At 43.7% G+C, this 25956-nt stretch overlaps 1 protein-coding gene and 1 non-coding gene across 2 annotated transcripts in view; one reads left to right on the forward strand and one right to left on the reverse strand.

Annotated features, from left to right (window-relative positions):
• The window catches only part of ATXN10 (ataxin 10), a 146814-nt gene that overhangs the window by 17698 nt on the left and 103160 nt on the right, over positions 1-25956 (reverse strand). The window lies entirely within an intron of this gene.
• Positions 7275-7411, forward strand: LOC128582868 (small nucleolar RNA SNORA2/SNORA34 family). Its single transcript, XR_008379291.1, has one exon. It is a non-coding gene; the product is annotated as a small nucleolar RNA SNORA2/SNORA34 family (small nucleolar RNA).

Raw genomic sequence — 25956 nt, forward strand, 5'->3', positions numbered from 1 at the left:
CTAGAACTATAGATCAAAAACAAGTTCCTGCATGAAATTATGTTTGGCACAAGATTATTCATTGCAGCACAGTTTATTTTTTAATAACTGCTTTATTCAGATATAATTCATATACCATAAAATTCATACCCTTAAAGAATAGGAGGAAGTGGTTTTTAGCATATTCACAGAGTTGTCTATCACCACTATCTAATTTTTGAGCGTTTTCATCATCCCCGATAGAACCTTAACAGCTGCTCCTCAGTCTCCACTACCCCCAGTCCTTGCCAACTGCTAATCTGCTTCTGTCTTTCCAGATCTGCTTATTGTGGACATTTTCCATGAATGGAATCACATGGTACATTACCTCTGTATCTGGCTCCTTCCACTCACCATAATGTGCTCTCAGGTCATCCATGCTGCAGCATGTATCAATACTTTATTCCTTTTTATGGCTAAAGAACTGTGTGGACAGACCTCATTTTATTTTCCATTCATCACTGATGGACATTTGAGTTGTTTCCACCTTCTGGCTATTATAATATGCTGCTGAGTACATGTTTTTACATACTCGGTCATATAACTAAGAAGTGAATGCTGGATCACATGGTGACTCTATGTTTAACATCTGAGGAATTTCCAGACTGTTTCCAAAGTGGCTGCAGCATTTTACGTTTTCATCATTACACTATGAGGGTTCCAGTTTCTCCATAGCCTCACCAACACTTGTTACGACCTTTTCTTTTTAATTCAGCCATCCTTTTGTAAGGGAAGTGGCATGTCATGGTGGTTCTGATGTGCATTTCTCTGATGACTAATGATGATGAATGTGGTACAATGTGTAACAGCAAAGATCCTGGGAACAAATGAAATGTCCAACAGGGGTTGGTTGAATGAAACATGGCACAAATATACAGACTGCTGTGAAAACGGACAGAGCAGATCCCTGAGGGCTGCCATGAAGACCACCAGGAAGCAGCGTTGACAGGAGCAAGCCGTGAGTCAGCCAGTGAATGAGACCTGTGTGTGTGTGTGTGGAGGAGAAATGCTCCTTCTGTAATATTCTGAAACAGGCAATGAAGAGTGAAATCAGACATGAATAATGATTGTCCACAACTGAGGAGGAGGATGGGGTGAAGGGAAAGGAGGGGAGACTCCATGAATGCACCTGTTCCTGTTGTATAACTGTAACTTTGGAATTCTATGTTTTGTAAATTTAAAAATTAAAGTTATAAAAACTGAAACCAACAAAAACAAATTAATTTAATGCACATAAAACAAAGAAAATGATTTTACAGAATTAAAACAGCATTTTGCCTTTACAGCCTTAGTGAGATACATAACCCAAAATCATGGAAAATTTCATGGCAACGTTACACTGTACTCAGGTATCTAGACACGAGAAGAACACCAGCACTGTTATTCTGAACCATTATCACTACCTTTGTTCACTGAAAAGCCTAGAAGCAAAGACAACCCAGGGGCGGTCAGCACTCTCGCACCAGGTTGACTATTCCAGTCCCCCTGAAAGAGCCCAGACCCCCAGCTGATGCTGATGCACAGACTCACTAAGAGCCACTGGTACTGGTGATCTTTAGTTTCACAAAGGCCAGAACGAAGAGAATAAATGTGGTGATAATCATCTAATTTCTGTAATTTTTTCCAAGCATGAAAACGGAATTCCCATTTAGTAGACACCTAGAATATACTAGGGAATTGTGGCCACTTTAGTGATTTCATTTAATTCTGAAATGCCAGGCTAAGTATTACTGGTTTCCTTTTACAGATAAAGAAGGCCAGACTCAGAAATTAAGCACTTTGCTAGGGTCACTTAATAAATAAGTGCTACTAAAAGTGAGGTTGAGAGACCACTGTCAGTTTGCAGGAACGCCTGTGGCTCAGTCGGTAAGGTGCTGGCCTCATATACCGAGGGTGGCGGATTCAAACCCAGCCCCGGCCAAACTGCAACCAAAAAATAGCCGGGCGTTGTGGCGGGCGCCTGTAGTCCCAGCTGCTCGGGAGGCTGAGGCAAGAGAATCGCTTAAGCCCAGGAGTTGGAGGTTGCTGTGAGCTGTGTGAGGCCACGGAACTCTACCGAGGGCCATAAAGTGAGACTCTGTCTCTACAAAAAAAAAAAAAACCTTTGCTGGCAACTTGACAGTTACTCTGTATCTTTTAAATCTTACAATAAAGTTTGGGCTTGAAAATTTTCTTAAAAAAGAAAAAAATTGGGCGGCGCCTGTGGCTCAAGGCGTTGGGCGCCGGTCCCATATGCCGGAGGTGGCGGGTTCAAACCCAGCCCCAGCCAAAAACCACAAAAAAAAAATAAAAAAATAAAAAAATTTTTTGAGACAGAGCCTCAAGCTATCGCCCTGGGTAGAGTGCCGTGGCATCATCACAGCTCACAGCTGGGACTACAGGCTTCTGCCACAACGCCCGGTTATTATTTGGTTGTAGCTGTCATCGTTGTCTGGCGGACCTGGGCTGGATTCGAACCAGCTCAAGTGTATATGACTGGCGCCTTAGCCACTTGAGCCAGAGGCGCCGAGCCGTAACATTCATTTTTCTAGTAATTCACTTTACACTGTATATAATAAAAATACTGGTCCAGGACAGACTGAGGGAAAGACAACTGATTCTTCACCACAGACAGCATGAGAAGCACCAGCACAGGGGGCTGGACCACAATAGCAGGCTGGTGCCGGCGGGACCCTGTACTCAAGAAGGATGCATGCTCGCACTGGCCGTGTCCTGAGACTGTGGCCAAAGCTTCCCACCGCAGCTGGACAAACCCACTTCTGCTCCAGGTTCTGTCATACCTGCCAGCAGGATGGGGGCTAACAAGGAAGTTCCCAAGTAGGGAAGGAGAGCTGAGCCACTGGGATGAGACAAAGCAAGATCCAGAAAAGGGCCACACGCCTGTGGTGGTGGGCACAGAGAGGAAAGAACACAGGCCAGTCCTCACCAGCTCTCTGTGAACATGAGATCGAAACCCTTCTGGAACATGGGCATAATAGCTGCAACATATAGCATGGGGCTCCCAGGACGGGCCTCCTCAAAGAAGTGACATTTAGCTTACCACGAGAAGAACGAATGGGAATTACCTAAGACAAAGGGTTGTAGAGAATGTTCTGGGCAGGGGAAGTACGTGGCAGAGCAGGGAGAGAAGAGGGAATACAAAGTGCTCGAGAAACTGGAAGCTGCACGGTGGGAACTAAGTGTGAGCACTGTGGGGACAAAGTGTGAGCACCTCAGGGACTAAGTATGGGCACTGTGGAGACTAAGTATGGGCACTGTGGAGACTAAGTATGGGCACTGCAGAGCCAGACTGCTGGGTGAAAGCCTGGTTATGTCCCTGGGGCCTTTGGTAAGCCACAGAACCGCTAAGACTTAGTTTCCTCATCTGTAAACTGGGACTGAGAGGATTCACTTCAAAAAGTGACTGAGTACGGGCTATATCACTACATGTGGTTGTGGTTAGCACACAGGGAACATGTAATAAAGAGTAGTATAGTTGGTAACATCTGTGCTGTCAGCTGAAAGAAGTTCAGATGGTTGGAGCAAGGGGTCAGGGATAAGGAAACCGGAGGGTAACTTCCACAGCTCTAAATTTGCACTTCCACTTTGAATTAGGAAAAACTATACAGTTATGGCCAAAACCAGTTTTTTTTAATAAGTGAGAAATAAAAGTATTCCGGATTTATTGTTCACTGCAAGGAAAACATAGCTCACTTTCTTAAAAAACGAAGTAGAGGGGTGCCCGTAGTTCAGTGGTTAGGGCACTGGCCACATGCGCCGGGACTGGTGGGTTCGAACCTGGCCCAGGCCTGCTAAACCCCCCTCCACTTCCCCCAGAAAAGCCAGGCATTGTGGCGGGCACCTGTAGTCCCAGCTACTAGGAAGGTAAGGCAAGAGAATCGCTTGAGCCCAAGAGTTTGAGGTTGCTGTGAGCTGTGACGCTACTGTGCTCTACAGAGTGCAACTCTGTCTCAAAAAAAAAAAATGAAGTAGAATTCTGAGTTATAATAAATGGGTAAGATTTTCTTTGAAGGAAATAAAATCACACGCTGAAAACGGAAACTTAAGCAAGCAGTAGGATGAACTGAAGTGTTCCTAAAAATCACAGCATGGTGGAGCTGGGGGTGGGGAGGGACAGAGGGCGAACATTCCCAGATGAGTATTTCTCATTCACCTAACTGCACTGTGGAAGAAAACCTTTTATAGAAATTCATCAGAAGTTTATGATATAAACGACCTGTTCCAGACGAGGACAACGATGGCATCATAACAAATACACACCGGTATACTTAAGAATGAACACAGGTTAAGGTCACAGGGAAGTAGACACCAAGGCAACACTTTCCCAAGGGGTGACTGACAATACAATCTTGTTATTACAAAGTTCGAGTTTATTGCTGCAGCTACATGTGTGGAGCTAATGTCTGGGGCAGAGGAGAACAATTAGGAAATTAACAAGTTTCTTCTGTTAGCACTTCATAAAACAAGGAAGTTGTTTCTCCCAACATGCTGGGAATTGATTCTAGACCCATAATAAATGAGTCACACGCTGTGGTTCACATGAGGAGCCAAGCTCAGTCAACACTTTCGCTGGTAGTGCAGACAACAAGCCTGGCCTAAACAAACTGACACTGAGCCACCGGAAATAAAGTGGAAACAGAGGATGGCTAACCAATGTGCTAACTGTTCTTCCCACACCGGCCACTGAAGTCAGAGAACGTACTCTGCAAAGTGGACAGGCCCAACTCTAATAACATCTGAGCTCCTCTGGAAAAATACATTAGTCTGACAGGAAACAGAGCTTCTTCCATTTTTCTGGCTGCTCTCATATCGAATGCTAAATACAAAAATACAAAAACCTGAAGAAAAGCAAGAGCACAATACCACAGTGGACCCAAATCTCCACTTAACTACTATACATTGACCTAAGTCCAAATGATATTTGGTAAAAACGTGTTTAAACATAGCTCCTTAAACAGGCAATGGGCAGGCACAGTGGCTCCCACCTTCAATCCCAGCACTTTGGGAGACTGACAGAGAAGGATCACTTGAGGCCATGAGTTGGCGAGGAGCCTGGGCAACATCACAAAACAACAACAGACACAAAGATCAGGGACCTTATGCGGAAGTGAAAAAAGGACCACACCATTTGTCACAGAGAATCCTGAATTCAGAACAGCAGGGCAGTGAGGGGCAGTGAGGGGTTTATGAAGAGAATGGCAGAAAACACTGAAGAAAACCACAGAACAATTAATTACTGCCTGGCTTCCTGAAGAACAATGTGAATTACCCCGCTGCGTACTGATGCTGTCCCTGAAGGAAGACAAGCTGAGGCAGATTCACACGGACGCTGCTGAACACAAGCGCTCAGTGTGAACTCGAGGTTTTTAGATTCCGAGGGGACTTATTTGACTATTTTAATTGTTAAGAAGATTTTAAAAGAAAGATTTGTTGGGCAAGCTGAGAGTACAAGAAAATTATCTTTGAATTTTAAGGTATTTTAGATTTGATTGGAGAACTGTAGAAAAACCTGGTGACCAGGATCCTGAGACTTTATAAGCAATTGCAGAAAACGCAAAAGGCGTGGCTGTAATCTCAAGAGAAAGGATTTGGGTGGAACTGAAAACAATTCTTGTTAGAAACCACGTAAATCACTTGATTCACCTCATCCACGATCTTAATTTGGTTCCTTATACAGATTTACTTGCTAATGCAAGTTTAGGAGAACTTAAAGTCAGTCAAAGTGTTGAGGGGGTTTTACCAAATGTTGAAGGTTTTACACTTTTGGCCTCCGTATTCAAAGTTTAGGATGATGTCACAAAATGAGATTTAAGGTCGACCATTTCAAAAGAAGAGAAAAACCTACACTTATTTGTAGTTAAAAATAGGAAAGATTTAATTAAAGAACCATCAAGCCTAACACGACTTTGTTGCCGACTCCAGAGGACCTGATCCTGCTCACGCATGTGACCTACCAGGGAACCAAGGAGAACACATCCCCTAAAGGAAAGGCAGCAGTGGCCCATCCCTGCATTTCCTCTGAGTGAGCATATCTTCAGGAAAAGAAAACAACTGCAACAATTGCGAGAACGGTGGGGGAAAAGTGGTCACCAAATGGAAAAAGATGAACTTTAAATTTCATAAGACCTAAAACTAATGAGAACTTCCTTCCCTATTACTGATACGCAAGAAACTTCAGCAGAATAAAAGTCAACTTAGAGGACCCCCTTAGAAGAAAAAAGGTATTATTTTGTGAAATATAATTATATTGCAGGCACTAAACTGAGGTCTACTTCCTCTTAATCTGATTACTGAACCTTATATTTCTTTTGGGAATAGTTCCTACGAAGAAAAGTATAGTTGGCTTCTCTTTTTTCCTCTGTTTAGACAGTTTTTAAATTTTGGTTTTGCATAGGCTAGTATAGTATGAAGATTGAGCGCTTTTTTAATTTTTTTGAGACAGTCTCACTATGTCGCCCTGTGTAGAGTGCTGTGGCATCACAGCTCAAGCAACCTCCAACTCTTGAGCTTAAGCGATTCTCTTGCCTTAGCCTCCCAAGTAGCTGGGACTACAGGCGCCCACCACAATGCCTGGCTATGAAGATTGATCTTAAAAAGCAGCAACTATCTTGAAGAAAAAAATGTTTATTAACATTTGCAACTGAAACGACCAGGTTATTTTGTACAATGATTATTTATGATATGTGAGTTCTTATCTGAATACCAAAATAAATTTATGCCTGAAAACACATGAACGTTTATTAAAATAATAATTTTTGAAGATACAAAATGACTAAGACTCATTGACAAAAACAGTCAAGGACCCAAATAGCTTTCCAAGTGCGCTCTACCCAGTTTTCAAGGAACAGTACCTGTCTTTCGTTTTTTATTTTGAGACAGAGTCTCAAGCTATCACCTGGGTAGAGTGCTGTGGTGTTGCAGCTCATAGCAACCTTAAACTCCTGGGCCCAAGCGATTCTCTTGCCTCAGCTTCCCAAGTAGTTGGGACTACAGGCGCCCGCCACAATGCCTGGCTATTTTTTGGCCTGGGCTGGATTTGAACCTGCCAGCTCTGGTGTATGTGGCTGGCACCCCAGCTGCCTGAGCTACAAGCGCTGAGCTAGAACCTGTCTTTTGAATACAAGCTATTCCAAAACAATAGGAAAGAAAGGAAAGCTTCCCAAGTCTTTTAATAAAGCTAATGTAATTTTGTTCCCAAACCAGGAAAAGACAGACTAGTGGAAGAAAATTGTAGGCTTTTTAAACTTATGAACATATTGGCCCTGAATCAAGGCCAGCAGTTTGCTGAAGCTGTTGGTTTCAAGCAGGAGCCTAAAGAATTATCTTTCTATGGTCTGTTGGCCATTTCAGAACTTTGGAAATGTAATGGTCAATTCATTAGAAAGAAACAGTATCAGTCATTGGTGATAGATGTAGGCTAGTGTGATTTGTAGTCTTAATACTGTTGGGTTCCAAAATACCCATAAAATATTATTATATTTATCTCACAAGGATATTTAAGTTATTTGTTAGAATTATAATGCTGTTAAATCTTAATTACAGTTCCCCAAAATGACTGTGGGTTTTTACCCAAAATAAAAAGATACAGTATTCTATAGTAAAAAAAAAAAAAAAGAATAAACTTATGAACATAGAACTCTCTCCCCTCCAAATCCTAGAAGTAACATTAGAGAAACCAAACACGCTACAAAATACATCAGAGCGGGTGGTGTTTTCAAAATGTAAGCACAGATGAATGTGGGTCAGAGAAGCTAAAGGCAGCTATCTTCACTAATGCACTCGTGATTATCTCGACCATCACAGAAAAGGCACCTGTTCATGCTTAGCTCCTATTTATGTTTTTTTTTTAGTTCTTAGAAAACCAGACTTTTTATTTTATTTACTTATTTATTTTTATAGAGACAGAGTTTCACTTTACTGCCTTCAGTAGAGTGCCATGATGTCACAGGACTCACAGCAACCTCTAGCTCTTGGGCTTCAGCGATTCTCCTGCCTCAGCCTCCCCCGAGCAGCTGGGACTACAGGCACCCGCCACAACGCTCAGCTATTTTTTGGTTGCATTTCAGCCGGGGCTGGGTTTGAACCCGCCACCCTCGGTATATGGGGCCAGCGCCCTACTCACTGAGCCACAGGCGCCACCCAGAAAACCAGACTTTTTTAACTTGAAAAAGGCCATATGTTAGAAACCTGTAGTAAAAATCGTAAGTCACACAAAGTTCAGATGAACACTAACATCAGGAAAAACACAGGGATATTGTCTACTGGCTCTGGTAGAGAAAAAGCAAGTCAATAAAACACCATAATTTAAAAAGATCTGTTTGGAACATTCTGTCTCTAGACGTCAAAGATGCTCAGGATGTCCAAGAGGAACTAGACTGATGTGGCAAGTCCTCCAGTCTCACTGTCTGATTAGAAACAATGGAAGAATGAAAACCACCAACAGTGAAAAGACTGAAGTAACTAAAAAAGACATTAGGAGCAAAAGGTGAAATCTTGGGGGACAGACTGCACAGATACAAGATGTGAAATAAGATCTAGGGCAGTGGTTCTCAACCTGTAGGTCACAACCCACTGGAACTGTATTAAAGGGCCGCAGCATTAGGAAGGTTGAGAACCATTGATCTAGAGGGTCAGGATGGACTGTATAAAGGGAAATAAAAATGCACCTAGTTCTAACTGCCCTCATGGTGAATTTTAGAAAAGCACTAGATGTTTTTAGTGTTGTTAAAACAGAAAACTGTGATTGGGCCCTACAAAACCCAGGAAAGGGAGCGACGTGGTCCTGACTGACCGGAATCCCTCATAGCAGGATCCAGCCATCAGAGACCGACAGAAACCCCAGTGGAGCAGACCTGAAGGTTTTCCCTGGGCCTCCCTCTTCCTCAGCACGACTTTCTACCAGGGTCCACTATGTGCAATGAATACTAAGTGATAGTTTCTAGGGACAAGCTTTTGCTTGGGATAACTATTAGAAGACTAGGAACTGGCTTGTTTCCTAACTTTGGTGTGTGGGTGACAGTGTTTGACAATCCTGTGCCATGCTGACTCCAAGGAGCAGAGGTGGGGTGAGGCACATCAGAGATTTGAGAGTCCCTGAAAGAATCACACACTTTGCAGCAGGAGATACTCCATATTGCAGCTGTTAAGAAAATCCTGACCTTAACAGGCAGGGACCCCTCTAGCTGGGACTATGCAGAAGAAATCAAGGAGAAGGCATTTCCAATTTTAATTTCTTTGAATATACACGGGCAATAGAATTTGACTTTAATGTCTTTGGACTTTAATTTAAAATGATATATAATCTTTGGATTTTAGTATCTCCTGGGACTTTGATAATGAGATAGAATTAATATTCAAATATGGTGTGTCTCTTATGGGCATTTTATTATTACAATGAATTTATGCCTTTCACTGGAGTATCTTAATATGGAATGAATTTTCCGCCTTGAGGTCAAAGTGTCTTTGGAGTTAATTAGATTCATGTGTTAGTCTGACCCACTTAAGAGTCTTCTGGGGGTAAAATCTCTACTTCTCACAAGTGGCCCAGGACAATGAAAAAGTATGTAAGTGGTACAGACAGAACAGCCACACAAAGGTGAGAGCAGGATGGTCCTGACCAACTGAGTCTCTCTCCAAAGGAGGGATATTCTTCATACCCCTGGATGACCAAAGGTTACGCCCACCACCACTAGCAGACACTCTAGATGAGTTAGAAGATTCTCCCTCTCTTCTTTATGCTGTGGGTGACAAAGCTGCATTAACAGAACATCCTTTGGCTTTTCTAGGCCTTTCACTGGCCTTCTCGGGGTTGGTGACAATCAGATCTCTCAGTGAGTCTGGCTATGTGACGTCCTTGGTATAGCAGAGAGGATATTTATCTGTTTGTCTAACTCCGTCATCAGACTCTGGGGTTCCATTCATCCTTGCGTTACTCACCTTGACCTCAGATGCTCAATGATGATTGGCTGAAGAAAATACATGCATGTAACGGAGGCTAACACCTCCCGACTGATTCCACACACACATCCTCCTCAACTCCAACCAAGGACTGACAGACATGTGCTGAATGAAATTTAGGGGGGAGTGGGGCTGAGTAAAATGCAGTTACAGATTATAATAATTTCTGTGAAAGAAGTAAACATGATAACCTACCAGACAGTGGCCATAGAGGCTCTATTTTAGACAGGTGGTCAGGTTAGACTTTTCTATAAATGGTGACATGTAAACTGAGGCCTGAACAGGAGAATGATCCAGACCTCAGGGCAAGATCATTTTGGACAGAGGGAATAGAAGCACAAAGACTCTAGGAAAGAGTCGAGCAGAATGCCCTGTGCCCTGTGTGTAGGGCACCGTGGGGGATGGAAGTGATGTTCATGGAGAGGGCAGAGGATCTGCTTCTTTGCAGGAGTATTTTCCGGACCAGCAGCAAAAGCATCACCAGGAACCTTGTTCTTCTGATAGGAACATTCTTAGACATCTCCTACCCCAAGTCCTCTAGAATCAGAAGCTCTTAGGGTGGGTTCTGAAATCTGAGTAAGGAAGACCTGCCACTCCTCCCAACAAGGAACAGACGCTCAGGCAGAAACAGTCAGTGGTGGGATATACCTGTGCCCAGCTTCTGCAGCCCAGCATAGAGCCTCAGAGACCACGCGGAAAACATGAGGGCCAAGGGCAGACTGTCCTGAGGCTGCACACTGTAACCCAACCTTGTTCCCCAAGACACCACTGAAAAGCATTCAGAGAGGAGCATGACACTGCAATTTCACAGGGGGCTTACGTGGCGTTAAAGCAGTTTAGTGTTCTGAAAGCTTTGGTGGCAAAACAAAGATGCTTTTTTTTTTTTTTGCAGTTTTTGGTCGGGGCTGGGTGTGAACCTGCCACCTCTAGCATATGGGGCTGGCGCCCTACTCCTTTGAGCCACAGGTGCCGCCCGGGAACAAAGATGCTTTTTAAGTATAGGACCCAGAAGTACAAAGAAAACAATTCGATTAATGAAAACATTTTCTAAGCCCAGCTACCAAATTCTAGGAAGATTAACAACTTTCTTTAGCAAACATCTGCATCTGAACCTAGTGCCATTTTTTTCATGAATTCTTCACCTAGTAGATAAAATATTTCTTTAAATCATGAATGAACTTAGCTGGTTTTTAAGAAGCTAACTATTTCTGATTAAAATATTCATTCTATATTTCTGGTGAATGAGTATCAAATCATTGTGTAGCTACAACATTTGTCTGCTTTGTCCAATTACAAAACAACCAGAAACTTTCTAGATGTCAGAAAGGTATTTTCGCCTGATATGGAATGCTAAACATCTTCCTGTGTTTGGTCGGAGAGAATGTAGTTCAGAGGCTGCCAAGCACGCCTCTCCCGCAGGGTGGGGCATTCCCTGCGCACAGCACCGCCTTGGATTCTTAGCTGCCTCAGATTTCTAAGGGACAAGGGGCAATGGCAAGAAAGCAGGAGCAAGACCCAGGAGCACTGAGCTAAGCCTGGCCTTGCACAAAAAACAGCCCAGAAACCTCTACCTCAAACAGAGGGTGTCACTTTAGTAAAAGAAAACAGAAAAGCCTTGCATAATACCTGACTTCTTGAAAGTGCTCAATAAAATGGGAGATATTAATGTGATCTTTATTATTTATCCTTCCACTTCATCTTTGTTGCATTTTTTCTAAAGAACTTTAAATGAGCAGAGAAAGAAAAAAGTCTGAGCGCAGAGTGAGTTCTCCATTACTGTCATTCCTTTCAGACAGTTTAATTAAGCAAGATGTCAAAAGCTGACCAGTGAAGCATTCGAAGAGCTAGATGAAAAAGATCTCCACTTCTACAGAGAAGCAGGAGAATATACGAATCAAGCAGCGACTTCATCTCTAATGGATTTGAGTGTGCATCACCGGAAACCCTCTGCATTCAGTGGCCTCCTCAAAGTCCCCGAGGTCTGACAAGGCAGCCGCAACGCCATATGGAGACAGGTCAACCACGGCAGAGGCGGAGGGAAAGAAGTCGCCCCAAAAGGCTGTTTGGGCACATCTGTGCTAACACGCACAGCTACGTCTAGGACAAAAATAACCCACACAGCAAGTCTATAAAAATATGCATTCCATCTCTGCTCCTTCGAGTGCCATTCCCACCCAGAATACATCATCTACAATGTCACACCTCAGTGCCTGAACAAACAGGATTCTGTCCTAAACACATTCGGTCTTTAATTTTTAACCATGAACAGAATCTCATCTGCTCACTGTATGATGATGAGTTCATGACCATTAACAAATAAAGCCTTCAAAACTGTTGATCGACATGCCAATGTGTTTTAAAAAATGTAACAAAATACTTGCTGGGAGCTTGAGTCTCTAGCCTGCGCTGGGAATCAGCTACACATCAGCCCTCAGAGTGAATTATCTCAAATGTGTAAGAACAGCCATGACACCTGTCCATCTGGGCCCTGTTCTAAGCCAAGTGTCCTCTGGGCACAGGGAGAGATAAAGTCAACAGGTGAGCCCAGGGAAGACCAACCTCCTGCCCCTTCTCCCCTGCCTGCCACCTGAACATCCTGAAAGCCTCACTCAGAGCTCTGAGGGGGAACATACAGAAGCCCCACTGTCACCAGAGGCAAGGAGGCAGGCTGTGAAAAGGGACTTGGTCTATGAACTAAGAAGATGAATTCCAGACGCTGTCAGCTCTGCTTGAAAGGGAAATAAGACAGGGAAAGGAAACATGTCTTAAGTATTTTCTCATAGGACAAATATCTTACATGCAAACATTTGGTACTCGTAATGGGTTTTATGAGGTAGGAATTGCAGCACCAGGGACAACTGGCTGTGTCGCCAGCCTCAGCAGACCCAGAATGAGACTGCCAGTGCCAAACTCTACTGCCCGGCCAGCAGGAGAGAGTCTGATTGCTTCTTTGGTGTTCTCAGGAATCTCCCCATCAGCAGGACACAAAGCGACAGCGGCATTTTCACCGTTTTCGAGACCCATCTCTTCATGTGCTAACACCTGGAAACCAGAAACTCTTTTCATCTACTACCGTTTGTTAACGTGACAAACACTTGAAAGAAAGCTTCTTTGTGACAGACCCTGTGTATGGGACTCCAGGGCAAATCAGAAACATGTATTGCTCTCTACCAATGCAGGGAGTGGGGATGAGGTAGAAAGCCCCACAGCTGAGCAAAATCACCGCCAATGTCCAGGCTGGAGGAAAACTTGAAGCACATGGGAACCCAGATGAGCAGCACTCAACCCAGCAAGGGCAGGTCCCATCAGGGCCTCTAAAGGCCACGCCTAGAGGCTGGTGTCTCAGAAGAGGACATGAACAGTAAGCAGACCCCTCTTATCCAAGGTTTCACTCTCTGTAGTTTCTGTTTCCCACAGTCAACTGTGATCTAGGCACTGTTCTGAGCAGCATGATGAAATCTTACACGTCCTGCCGAGGACTGAGGTCAGCCCTCTGCTCAGCACATCCACCCTGTGCATGCTTCCCACCTGTCTGTCACTTAGGAACAATTTGGTCATTAGATCAGCTGCGTATTGCAGTATTTGCATTCAGGTCACCCTTATTTCATGTAAAAATGGCCTCAAAGCAAAGGAATAGTCATGCTGGCAATTTGAAAATTCTAGAGAGAAACCTTAAATGTGCTTCCTGTAAGTGAAAAAGTCAAAGTTCAGAGCTGGGCACGGTGGCTCACATCTGTAATCCCAGTAGTCTCGGAGGCCAAGGTAGGTGAATTGCCCGAGCTCGGGAGTTCGACACCAGCCTGAGCAAGAACAAAAGACCCGTCTCCAAAAATAGCCAGGCTTTGTGGCAGGCGTCTGTAGTCCCAGCTACTCAGGAGGCTGAAGCAAGAGGATCGCTTGAGCCCAAGACTTTGAAGTTGCTGTGAGCTGTGATGCCATAGCACTCTACTGAGGTCAACGAAATGAGACTGCCTCAAAAAGAAAAGGTCAAAGCTCTCAACTTATTTAGGAAGGAAAAACATCCTATGCTGAGGTTGCAGTAAGAACAAATCTATCCGTGAACCGTAAGCAATGTATTACTATAATTATTCTATTTTATTATTAGTTACTGTTGTTAATCTCTTACTGTGCCGAATTTATAAGTAACCTTTATCCCAGGAGGTACGCACAGAGAGAACATAGTGTATGTAGGATCTGGTACCATTCTTGCTTTCAAGCAGCCACTGGGGGTCTTGTAACACATCCCCCATGGATGGGAGGGCACTGTATACATTTTACTTTAAAGTCTAACTTACCATAATAAAGTACACAGATCCTAATTGTGTAGCTTGCACAAGTTTTATGTACCTGTGAGTGTAACCAACTTCCGGTCTCAAGACAAAGAACATTCCAGCACCCAGTCCCCGTGTGTCCCCTTCCAGTTGATAACCTCTCCCAGGAACTAGTATTCTAACATGTCACCTTAAATTTTTACTCTACCTTCAAGTTCACCGATTTTTTCCTTCTGTCCTCTCCATTCTACTACTGAGTTTTATATTTTTATTTCAGGCTCTTGTATTTGTATTGTCCTGAAATTTCCGTTTGGCTTTTCTTTATGTCTTCTATTTCTATTTCTTTGCTGATAATTCTTCATTTGTTTCGAGTGTGATTATTATTGCTGAAGCATTTTCATGTGGGCTGCTTTGAAATCGCTGTCAGATTACCCAGCATCAGGATCATCTCGGTACTGGCATGTGCTCATAGCCTTTTCTCATTTGAGTTGAGATTCTCTGGGTTCTCGGTGTAACGTGTGATTTTTCACTATACTCTATAAACATTTTGGGTGTAATGGTACGGAACTCTGCACCCTAAGTAAGTCTCCTGCTTCTTCCTCTGGCCCTAGGGCAGCCCAGGGGCACACTACTCCTTCACTGGGGTGAAGACCCAGCCAGGACAAGGGGTGCTCAGGTTTCCCACACAGCCTCCAGCTTCTGCTGACGGTGTTGCTGGCGGCTGCTAGAGGTGAGGAGATGCCTTATTACTGCCCAGTGGAGAGGAGATAAAAACCTAACTCCCCACTGGTCTTCTGTGACACCACCTGGCAGGGGCAAGGGGAGCCTCACTACAACCAGGCAAAGGTATAAATCTAAGCTCCTCACCCAGCCTTTGTTGATGGGCCAAGGCCCTGTTTTTCCTGTGGTGTTTGGCCCAAACAGGGCAGTTACTGTCGGAAAGATTTTTGTCACGGCGAGCTGCCCTTTCTTCGTTCTTTGAGGGAAAGAGCAAGCTTTCCCAGGGGCTTATTGGTCTGTGCCTACTGGCATTTCTGGGTTGACAGTTTCTCCAACACCCAATGTGAGGAAACACTGGGAACTCATCACCATGTCATTGCTGAGTCCCAGGGCCCCTGGCCAGCCCACCACCTTTCCTCCACCTTGCAGTCTTTATGGATTGTCTCACAGACTGCAACCAGGGTTTCCGGCTGGACTCCACAGGAGGGATGTGGAAAAAGGCAGATACACCACCTGAACCAGATTCCCAACACACTGCTTTCAAGGCACTGAAGAACTCTCATTAGGAAACAGAGAAGGCAGTCAATGATCCAGGTTTACATTTTAAAAGAGAGATCAGGATGTATTTGTGCAAACAAATAAAAATAACAGCAGGTGATACTCAGCATTGGCTGGGCACCCTTCCTGTCAAACATAGTACCTAACCTAATCCTCCCCAAGAGTCCTGGGGCAGGACTTCCTGTTGTCCTCTTTACCAAGACAGAAAGAGGCTCACGCAGGGCCACACCTGACTCTATAGCTAGAGCTCCTGACCTCCACCTTGTATGATGCCTTTTGCCAGGAGCCTCAAATGGGCAATGAAGAGGCCTTCACTCCTGCTCTGCTGTCTTCAAACATACCAAACAATCACTGCTTCAAATGGTGCAGCCTGGGTTTTTATCTACATAAGCCTTTTTATTTGGAATTTCACGAATTTGGAATACCGCAGATATTAGAAGTCATAGATAGGGCAGCGCCTGTGGCTCAGTGGGTAGGGCGCTGGCCCCATATACTGAGGGTGGCGGGTTCAAACCCGAACCCCGGCCAAACTGCAACAAAAAATAGCCGGGCATTGTGGCGGGCACCTGTAGTCCCAGCTACTCAGGAGGCTGAGGCAAGAGAATCGCCTAAACCCAGGAGTTGGAGGTTGCTGTGAGCTATGACAGCACAACACTCTACTGAGGGCAATAAAGTGAGACTGCCTCAAAAAAGTAAAAATAATAAAAAAGTCATAGATAATATTAACCTTATGTGTGGTATATTTAAGGGCAGTAATTCCTGATGGTTAAATTATCAGTGTATATTATACATCTCCACTTCTTTATCCACCAGTGATTTTTCAAAAACATATTCATAATTCCTAAATAGCCTAAAAGTGGAAGTTCCAGAAGAATGGATCATTTTCAGATAAAGTAAAAATTACTTTTTTCTTTGTATTTTCAAAAAGTGAGTATGAATCTATCTTTGCTACATTTCCCAACTGTAAACTATCTAGTTTTCTGGTTCGGGACCACGCAAGACAGTCTAGAGTCGGGCATTTCACAGCATCTGTGCTTTCATTTCAGATCTGGACATCTCCGACAGGGTTACATGCCAAAGGAAGAGCTTTAGAGGAAAACGGATACTGTACAAACACAGACGAATGACAGTGATGCCTGCCGAGGGCTGTGCCGGGTCTGCGCGCTGCAGGATGGCCACTCACTCTGACGGTGAGGCTAGGCGCGCTCCCAGCTGTGCAGCTTTCCCACCTTAAAGAACAACAACAAGAACTCAGCACAACCCTCTTCCTCCCAGTACATCATTAGCCTTCTGAATTATATTCTGGAGTCTTAGAATGTTAGAATTGGAAAGCGCCTGAGGTGATTATGTGGGCCGACAGAACTGTGCTCCTGCTTAGAGATGAGACCCGTGAAAGGAAACGATCCAGACTAACAAGCTGGAGAAACTGACACAGGACCTCTGTGAGCCAACCAGCCAAGGGGCTGGACAAACTGGTCAGCAGACAGAGGTGTCAACATAAGGAACTGGGCCTAATGTGCTGACACAAACACGTGGTACATGTCCAGTCCGTGAAAATTAGGTGGTCAACTTAAGGAGGTATAGTCAGTGCAGGGAAGTGGTCAGCTATGGTGGCTCTGCTATAATTTCTCAAGATGAGTAGGGCCCTGTTACCCTAATCTTATGCATTTTGTAATTAGAAACTTGAAGAAACGAAGGTGTCACTTAATTATGTTAAGGAAGATGTGGCAATTTCTTGCCAGAGAGAAAACCAACGTAGGCTTTCTACTTTAGGGAATCTCATCACAAAAAAAATTCTTAAATCACATAATTAGAGCTGGAAAGAACCTGGAAAAACTTGGTCTAATCTCCTTACTTTACACGTGAGGAAATGAGCAAAGTTATTTTCCTCAAATGATACAATTAGGGGCTCCTAGGTCCTCTGACACTGGGTCTTCATTCCACTCACCAGTGTACTCCCATTCTCAAAGATGCCTGAGTACCAGGAGGTTCTAGGACCCTTTTATATAAATGGTAAATTAATTAGATTCTCAGTATGGAATGAATACACAGAAACTAGTCATTAACTTCATAATTACAAATATTAATATTCAGCCTTACGACACAGTCACTACTAGAATGCTGTAATCGTTGACCCTTATATCCCCAAGTAGTGTGTGTCCCTCCTCATCTATGGGTTTAAAGAAACTCAGAAGTTCAAAGGATCTTGGATCTATCTTAATAGGATCTATCTTAATATCTAATGAGAACTTTAAAATATGCAATGAGCATAAAATTCCAGAAGGTAACTCCATATTCCATAAATAAATGTTAAGAAACTGGAGACAGACTTTCTACTTTTCCCGCTCTTCCTTTCTCCATCTGAATCATCCTCTGTACCAAATCAATTTGTCAACCTTGCATCGCTGTCACCTGGGACCTCCGTGACACTGTTCACTTTGTGGAGAATCATAATTTCACACAAGCTCTCCCTCTATTAGGCTAACTGTACCAGGTTGTACTCCCTATTACTCCTAGTTATTTATTCTTTCAATAAAAACCTTAAGAGTAATGAACACGGAATTACAAGGGCTCCAACCCCAAACTGAGGTTCTACTTTTATACATCAGTAACCCCACATTTTGTACAATAATCATAGCGAACACCACTGAACACATATTCTACTCATGGCTGCCTACACCAAATAAATAAGCTTTTCCAAGTATTTATTGGAAATAAAATCCTCCCTCTGAGGTGTGTGCAGTTATCATCCCCACGGAATTCGAGTTTCACTGGAACGTAAGCTCCATGAGGACCAGTGTTTGTGTCTATTTTGTTCACTGCTCTATCCTGAGCCTAGAACACTGCCTGGCACGTAGTAAGCACATTCTATTGACTGAATAAATGGATGAATGACATCGACAGAGGAAGAATTAAGGTGCAAAGGGGTTACAGAACATAACCAATGTCATACAGCTACCGCCTAACAGAGCTGGGACTCGAACTGCTGTGTGTGTGTGTTTTTTTTGAGACAAAAGAGTTTCACTATGTCACCCTTGGTAGAGTGCCGTGACATCACAGCTCACAGCAATGTCCAACACTTGGGCTTAAGCAATTCTCTTGCCTCAGCCTCCCAAGAAGCTGGGACTACAGGCGCCCGCCACAACGCCCGGCTATTTTTTGTTGCAGTTACCACTGCTGTTTTAGTTGACTGGGGCTGGGTTTGAACCCACTACCCTGGGTCTATGGGGCCAGTGTCCTACCCACTGAGCCACAAGCACTGCCTGCAAACTTTTAAAAAAACCATCTTTTCAACGTCAAGGCCAGCAAATTTTTCTGTTAAGGGCTAGAAAATAAACAGTTCATACATTGTCCACCATAAGGTCTCTGTCACAACTACTCAACTATGCTGTTGTTATGAAAACAGCCATAGGTGACACACAAAAGGAAAGGACACGGCTGTGTCCCAATAAAACTTCACAGAACTGGCCCACAGGCCATGCTCCGCCAGCCCCTGAATGAAATCCTCATACTAATCAGGCTCTTTTCACTATACCTCATGGTAACTATGAAAGGGAGACTTGCAGATCCACTCTGCAAACATAATTTGCCTTCACATTTTATGCTGTAAAGCAGAATCTGGATTCCCTTTTGCATCTTAATGTTACAACCTTGACTTCAGCAGGCTGTAAGACATAAGTGCACAGGCAGGTGTGGAGAGGTGTGTGCAAATGCACAGACATGGTTAATCCAAAATCTGTTTTCACAAGAAAATCTGACCTTACTTTAAGCACCGTGATCTGGAAACAATGCAAAGACTCCATCTAAAAGACAGGCAAGGCACAGGATTGGCCATTTCTGTTCTCATAAGGAAAACAGCCTAACCAAAACTAAACACTAACCTGGTTAAACGTGAGGCTGAACATAGCTGAATGCATTAATCACCAGACAGGACAATAAAGGGAAATATGCAAGCTTTCTCCCAACTGTTTACCACTTGTATTTTTCTTGGAACAGAAATACATTTTATATATTATATGAACCTGTAAAAAACACATACCTGGTGAAATATTTGAGCACATACTCAGTATCAAGAGTACTAAAACATGAAATATTCAATCATCATAAAAGAATTTTGGGTTCACAAAGGTTTAAACACCCACCCGATTCCAGCTATGGTAACAACTACACAACAAAAACTAAACAGTGCTTCATGCTAACTGGATAATCTTGATAATTATAGGCTATTCAGTAAGGAACAGAGTATGACAAACTTCTGTTTAGGCCTGATCTATCTCAGTATCATTTGGGAGTAACATGGCAAAGTTTGAAGAGGAAAACTCAAATCAACTATCTTTCAAAATACAAAAGTAGCTTTCTGGTTTATTTAAAATTTCTGCTGATATAGGGAGCAGAAAAAGGGAGGGGGATTGGTAAGCTCTGACCTAATGGGCACAATGTAAGGGTATACAGCACACTACCTGGGTGAAGGGCTCAACTATACCTTTAACTTTATCTAACAAATGCAAACAATGGAACCTAATCATTTGTACTTTCATATCAATCTGAAATAAATTTTTTAAAAATTAAAATAAAATTTCTGCTTATATTCAATTTCAAGGTTATTAATTATTTAAATGACATAAATATTATTTGGCTCAGAAAGTTTAACTCAATACATTTACTAAGAAATTATGTACAATGGTATCATATACCAAGGGTGGTGGGTTTGAACCTGGACTCAGTCAGCTAAAACAGCAGTGACAAGTGCAACAAAAAATAGCTGGGCATTGTGGCAGGTGTCTGTAGTCCCAGCTACTCAGGAGGCAGAGGCAAGAGAATCGCCTAAGCCCGAGAGTTGAAGGCTGCTGTGAGCTGTGATACCACAGCACTCTACTGAGGACGACAAAGTGAGACTCTGTCTCAAAACAAAAAAAAGAAAGAAAGAAATTATGTGCAAAAACAATGTATAGAAATAAAAAGCTTAGAAAGGTATAGTTCTTCTTATCAAGGAACTTTTAAAAAGCCAGGTGCAGAGGTTCACACCTGTAACCCTAGCACACTGGGAGGCCAAGGCAGGTGTGTTGCTTGAGCGCATGAGTTCAAGACCAGCCTGAGCAAGAGCAAGACCCCATGTTTAAAAAATAGTCACGTGCTATGGCAGGTGCCTATAGTCCCAGCTACTAGGGAGGCTGAGGCAAGAGAATCGCTTGAACCCAGGAGTTTGAGGTTGCTGTGAGCTATGATGCCATGGCACTCTACCCAGGGCCATAAAGTGAGACTCTGTCTCTACAAAAGAAAAAAAAAAACTTTTAAAAACTGTCTCAGAAGCATTGGCAAAAACTAATTTAATTAGAATATAAATGCTTAAAAAAGCAGTAGCAGCAGCAGTATTTGGGGTGACTGTCACATACTAAGCATCATCTGATTAATTCCCATGTACTCAATGCTCACAGCAACCCCACGAGGACACAGCACACGCGTTACCTTTCCCTCTTTTCTCTGCTGAGAACACTAGGGCTCAATTACTCCTGCCCCACTCACCCAGGCAGTGAGCATCTGTGCCACATGGGATTCAGAATCACGTCTGCCTGGCATTTGAGTCCAAGTTTTCCCTCCATATCTTAGTTTAATTCCCTTAAAGCAAGGTTCTAACTTGAAGTAAAAAAAATAGGTCTGAGGGAGTTCACGGACCTCAACAAATTGTAAGAAAAACTCTGTACTGTTGGGAGTATATGAACTTTTCTGAGAGGGAAAATTTTAAGGGAGAAAAAATGAAGGAAGGTCAGACAAAATATACATATCATGCATCATACCTGAAAAATGTAATAGGTTTGCTTAAAATATCTTCTTCAGTAATGTACATAAGAAAGTACAATAAAGAACGGAACGTGCTATAAAAAGATTATCATTAACAAACGAATCAACAGGTGGTGCCTGTGGCTCAAAGGAGTAGGGCACTGGCCCCATATGCCGGAGGTGGTAGGTTCAAACCCAGCCCTGGCAAAAAATTGCAAAAAAAACCCCCCAAAAACCAAAAAACCAAAAACAAACAAATCAACAACGAGTGATCTAAGATGAAGGTAAGACACGGTACACATTAAGTTTTAAACAGAAAAAACTGAAACAATCACTGCAACAAGTTTTTGTTTCTGCAAAGTATGGCCTCTGTTTACCTGTAGGCTTACAGAGTATATTGCCATCCTGATTCTCAGGACATGAAAACTGATGTTCAGGAAGATCATGGGACATGTTAAAGATGACAGTCCACAACCCCGGGCTCCCTGCATCAGGCTACTCTCCAGCAGACAGGTTGGAGCACACAGCTGCTCAAGGGCCTGGGTATTGGGGCCCACAGTGCTCACCATCAGCTCCTGGGGCTGCAGGTTTCTGGCCACCACACAGAAATAACAGTATTAATCTCACCTCACAGGCCTGCTGGGAGGGCTAAATCATACCACACATTAAAGGCTCGTCGTCGGTGGTACTATGCTAACTACATCAAAGATCTAAGAAACTAATGAGGAGACAAGGCCTGGTGCAGTGGCTCACACCTGTAATTCCAGTACTTTGGGAGGCTGAGGTAGAATGATTGCTTGAGACCCTGAGTTCCAGATTCCAGTGAGCTGTGTGGCAGCCACCGTGCTCCAGGATGGCTGACAGATCAAGGCCCTGATGCTGTGTTTCGCTAAACCTCCCTCAATAACAATACCGCAAGTCATATTTTCATTATAAATAGACACACTAAAAAGAAAAACAGTGTTATTACATAGACTAAAATTGCCTTTAGCAGTCAACCTAATTCTAACCATCTTTTCCAACATTAACTATATTTTAATAAAATTGAAACACTATAGAACAATTATTTCTGAATACGATTCAACAAGCAAACAAGTAAATGTTTGAATAAAGACAGCTAAATGTGGACCAAATATAAACTTCCAGGAAGCACACGCCCCTTCTACAAACCCTCAGAGTGTTTGTGTTTTCCAACTTTAAATTTCTTAAAAAATCTCCACTGAGCCACCAAATAGAAGGAAGGCCTTAACTAACAGGCCCTATGTTGAGGTCATGTCCCCACGCTGAGGTGCAGAACATGAGCACAGGACAGGCCCCGGCTCAGGACCTGTGGCCTCCTGCTGTGTCACAGTCCTGCACCCCTTTCAGTGCACACCTTTGCCCTGCACTCCACCCCCTCCTTTCCCATTACGGGCTGAGGGCCAGTGTTTCTCAAAGAGCCCCAAACGAGGACTCCCACCTCTGGAAATGGCAGGGTCTTGAGACCTGCAAGGTCAGAAAGTGCTTCTGGTGGTGCAACGCTGAAGTTTTACCAACTACAAAAGGAGGAGCGGAGGGAAAGAGGGAAAAGCAGGAAGCATACTTTAATACAGTGTCTCCCCCTTCCCTGTGCAAAAATCAAATGGTCATTTTTCCTTTTCCCCATTTTTTCATTTATCACTTAACTTGTTTATCTGCTTTTCACCTTTGAGTTTACTCTCAGGTTCTAAAGGAATTCATTCAAGTTTTCTGCCAATGCTTACATGGTTCCAGGTGCTTTTGCATTTATACTCCTGCCATTTGGAATTTATCTAAATCAGTGCATGTTATAACGAATGAATCTAATTCTATCAAAAGATAATGGATATCCAGTTGTCCTGATACCTGTTATTAAATAATCCTTCTTTTCCCCCAATCATCTGAGATGCCACCTTTCTCAGACGCTACATTTCCAAATACACTTGAATCTATTTCTGGATTTTTCTATCATGTCCCATTAGACTTCTGTCTCCTCATGTGACAGTACCAGGCTGTCTTTACGGTAGAAGCTACAAAACATGTTTTGATATCTAGTAGAGTGAGCTATCATTTTTGCTATTATTCTGGCTATTATATTATTATTATTTTGGCTATTATTATTCATGTATTCATCTAAATAACCTTAGAATCAATTTATCTAGCTACAAAAAAACAAAACTAAACACAAAAACCTGAGATTATCACTGAGACCAGACTGCCTTTATAACCTGATGCTAATGAGGAGCGCCATCTGCATGCAGCTGAGTCTCTGCATCCAAGCTCACCCGTGAAAGGGACAATTTTCACGCAGCCTGGTCCGCCCCCCTTCAGTAGTGTCTTTATGAGAACAGCAAGAGTGAGAGCTGCGATTTGTTAGGAAATAATTTATGCTTGAGGAGTGATTTATGACATGGAAGGGCTTTTAAAACATTTACATTGAAGCTTGAGCAGCCAATAAGGGAGAAGCCAGGTAATGCCAAGGTGCGCGCAGAGTTGCAAAGCAAATCCACCACGTTCAAACAATCCATCCCAGCGTGATCCTCTAGAGAAACTTCTTGAAACAAGGAATTAGTTCAGAGGCGTTAAAACGCTCCCCAAATCTTGGAAGATAAACTTGTGTACTGGTGAATTATTCCTCTCTCCCTAACTCCTGGCAGAGCCTGGATTTACTACAGAGCCTGCCAAGTCTGCACAGCCCTCGGCTCCCTCCTGTCGGCTTTCAGACTCGTCTTCCTCCTGGCTGCGTTTCTGCATCTTCCTGTGATGGTCCCCGACAGCCTCCTGCTCTTTATCATCCCTGCACTAAGGCAAATATCTCCTCCTGCCCCTGCTCTCGGAAGAAGAGCGCTCCGGAACTGCCCTGGCTATGTTAGGGTGATCTCTGCTGAGCTGGAGCTGGGGGGGTGGGGGGGTCCTCACACTGCTTCCTGACCAGCAATTTTTTTAAACACACACAGGACTGCTAAAGGGGTTTCTAGCATTTACAAAATAGAAAGTTTATCATATGATCCTTTAACTTGTAGAAAATAAGATTACTGGTGACAATGTCTGCTGGGAATTAACTGACAGACAGATGAACAACAAACAGTGATAAGGTAGGGCAGCTCGGACAGACAAGCATCCCCCCGCTGCGCTGACTACGATCCAGCTGCTGGAGGCTGAGAACTCAGCAGAACACGTGCACAGCAGAGGTGCCTGTGAACTCCCAGTGACTACACAGCTTACTACTGTATGTGTAGCTGAGGAGTCCTGCTGTTTGTTCTAGCCAGAAAGTCTTGCTTTACACAGTTCTTTTTTCTTTTTTTTTAATCGTATTGTTAAATCATAGCTGTTACACAGTTTTGAAGAAATAATTTGGTCGCTTAAAGCTTGTTTAGCTCCTCTTCATCAAAGCATGCATGAGTTTGATATCAAGTACTCTGTGAGGCTGAGGCAGGTGGATTGCCTGAGCTCACAGGTTCTAGACCAGCCTGAGCCAGAGCAGAGACCTCATCTCTAAAAATAGCCAGGCGTTGTGGTGGGCACCTGTAGTCCCAGCTACTTGGCAGCTGAGGCAAAAGAATTGCTTGAGCCCAAGAGTTAGAGGTTGCTGTGAGGTATTACACCACGGTACTCTACTGGGGGCAACAGAGTGAGATTGTCTCAAAAAAATAAATACATAAAAATAAACAAACAAACAAAAGAAAACTATCTGAGCTTAAATCTACCCACAAAGGATGATGGGAGCGGAGGTCACAAAACTGCCACTGGGAAAGACAAAAAACAAAAGATTGAAGAGAATAAGGAGGATGCCGAAGTCTGAAGAGATGAGGCCAAACAAAGCTGGATGTGCCAGACGCAAAGTCTTTTTTTTTTTTTTTTTTTTGGTTTTTTGGCTGAGGCTGGGTTTGAACCCACCACCTCCGGCATATGGGACCGGCGCCCTAGTCCTTGAGCCACGGGCGCCGCCCGCAAAGTCTTTTAAGAGTGGAGACTAATCACTGCAGGGCAATGGTAAGGGGAGGAAGCTACCAGCACTGCAGGAAAGAAGTCTTGCTGAGGGAGACCCCTCCACCCAATCCCACCTCGGGCCTGGACCTGCACCAAAAGGGCAGACATCTGGGAGCAGGAACAGGGTGCTGCCTGGTGGGCAGGGTGGGGGGGGAGGGTAAGCCCCATAGAGAAGGAACCCCTCTGACACCTGCAGAGAACTTGGATTTAGAAAGAAAGCAAGCCCTGAAATCAGGGTCAGGTAGCGGCAGATGCGCTGCAGAAAGTGAAGGGTGGGGAGTGGTTATGGGCGTTGAGGACCAAAGCAGACAGGTGCTGGAAAGGCCTAGGAGAGACTGGATGACAAAACTTTGTGCAGTGGAACCCATGAGTCAGGCATTACACTTGTCTCCAGGATGCATAGCAGCCTGGGTCAAGAATCAAGGAAGCCTGGAAAGCCCCAGGATGTAAGGGTAAGAACTCCCTGCAGCCTTCCATCATACCTGCTGCTCACAGTGGCTGCTATTCTCAGGACTGGAAAAGAGAAGCGGCCAATGGTGCTTGTCTACCCTCCTGTACTTACTTTCTAGGCATGTAAGGAGCAGGCAAAAATCAGCCCCAAATACACACATACACAGTCTGACAGGAGGCAGCACAGCTGCAGGACAGACAGAGGAGGCAGGAGCTG

This window comes from Nycticebus coucang, chromosome 3, assembly GCF_027406575.1.
Source record: "Nycticebus coucang isolate mNycCou1 chromosome 3, mNycCou1.pri, whole genome shotgun sequence".
Lineage (NCBI taxonomy): Eukaryota > Metazoa > Chordata > Mammalia > Primates > Lorisidae > Nycticebus > Nycticebus coucang.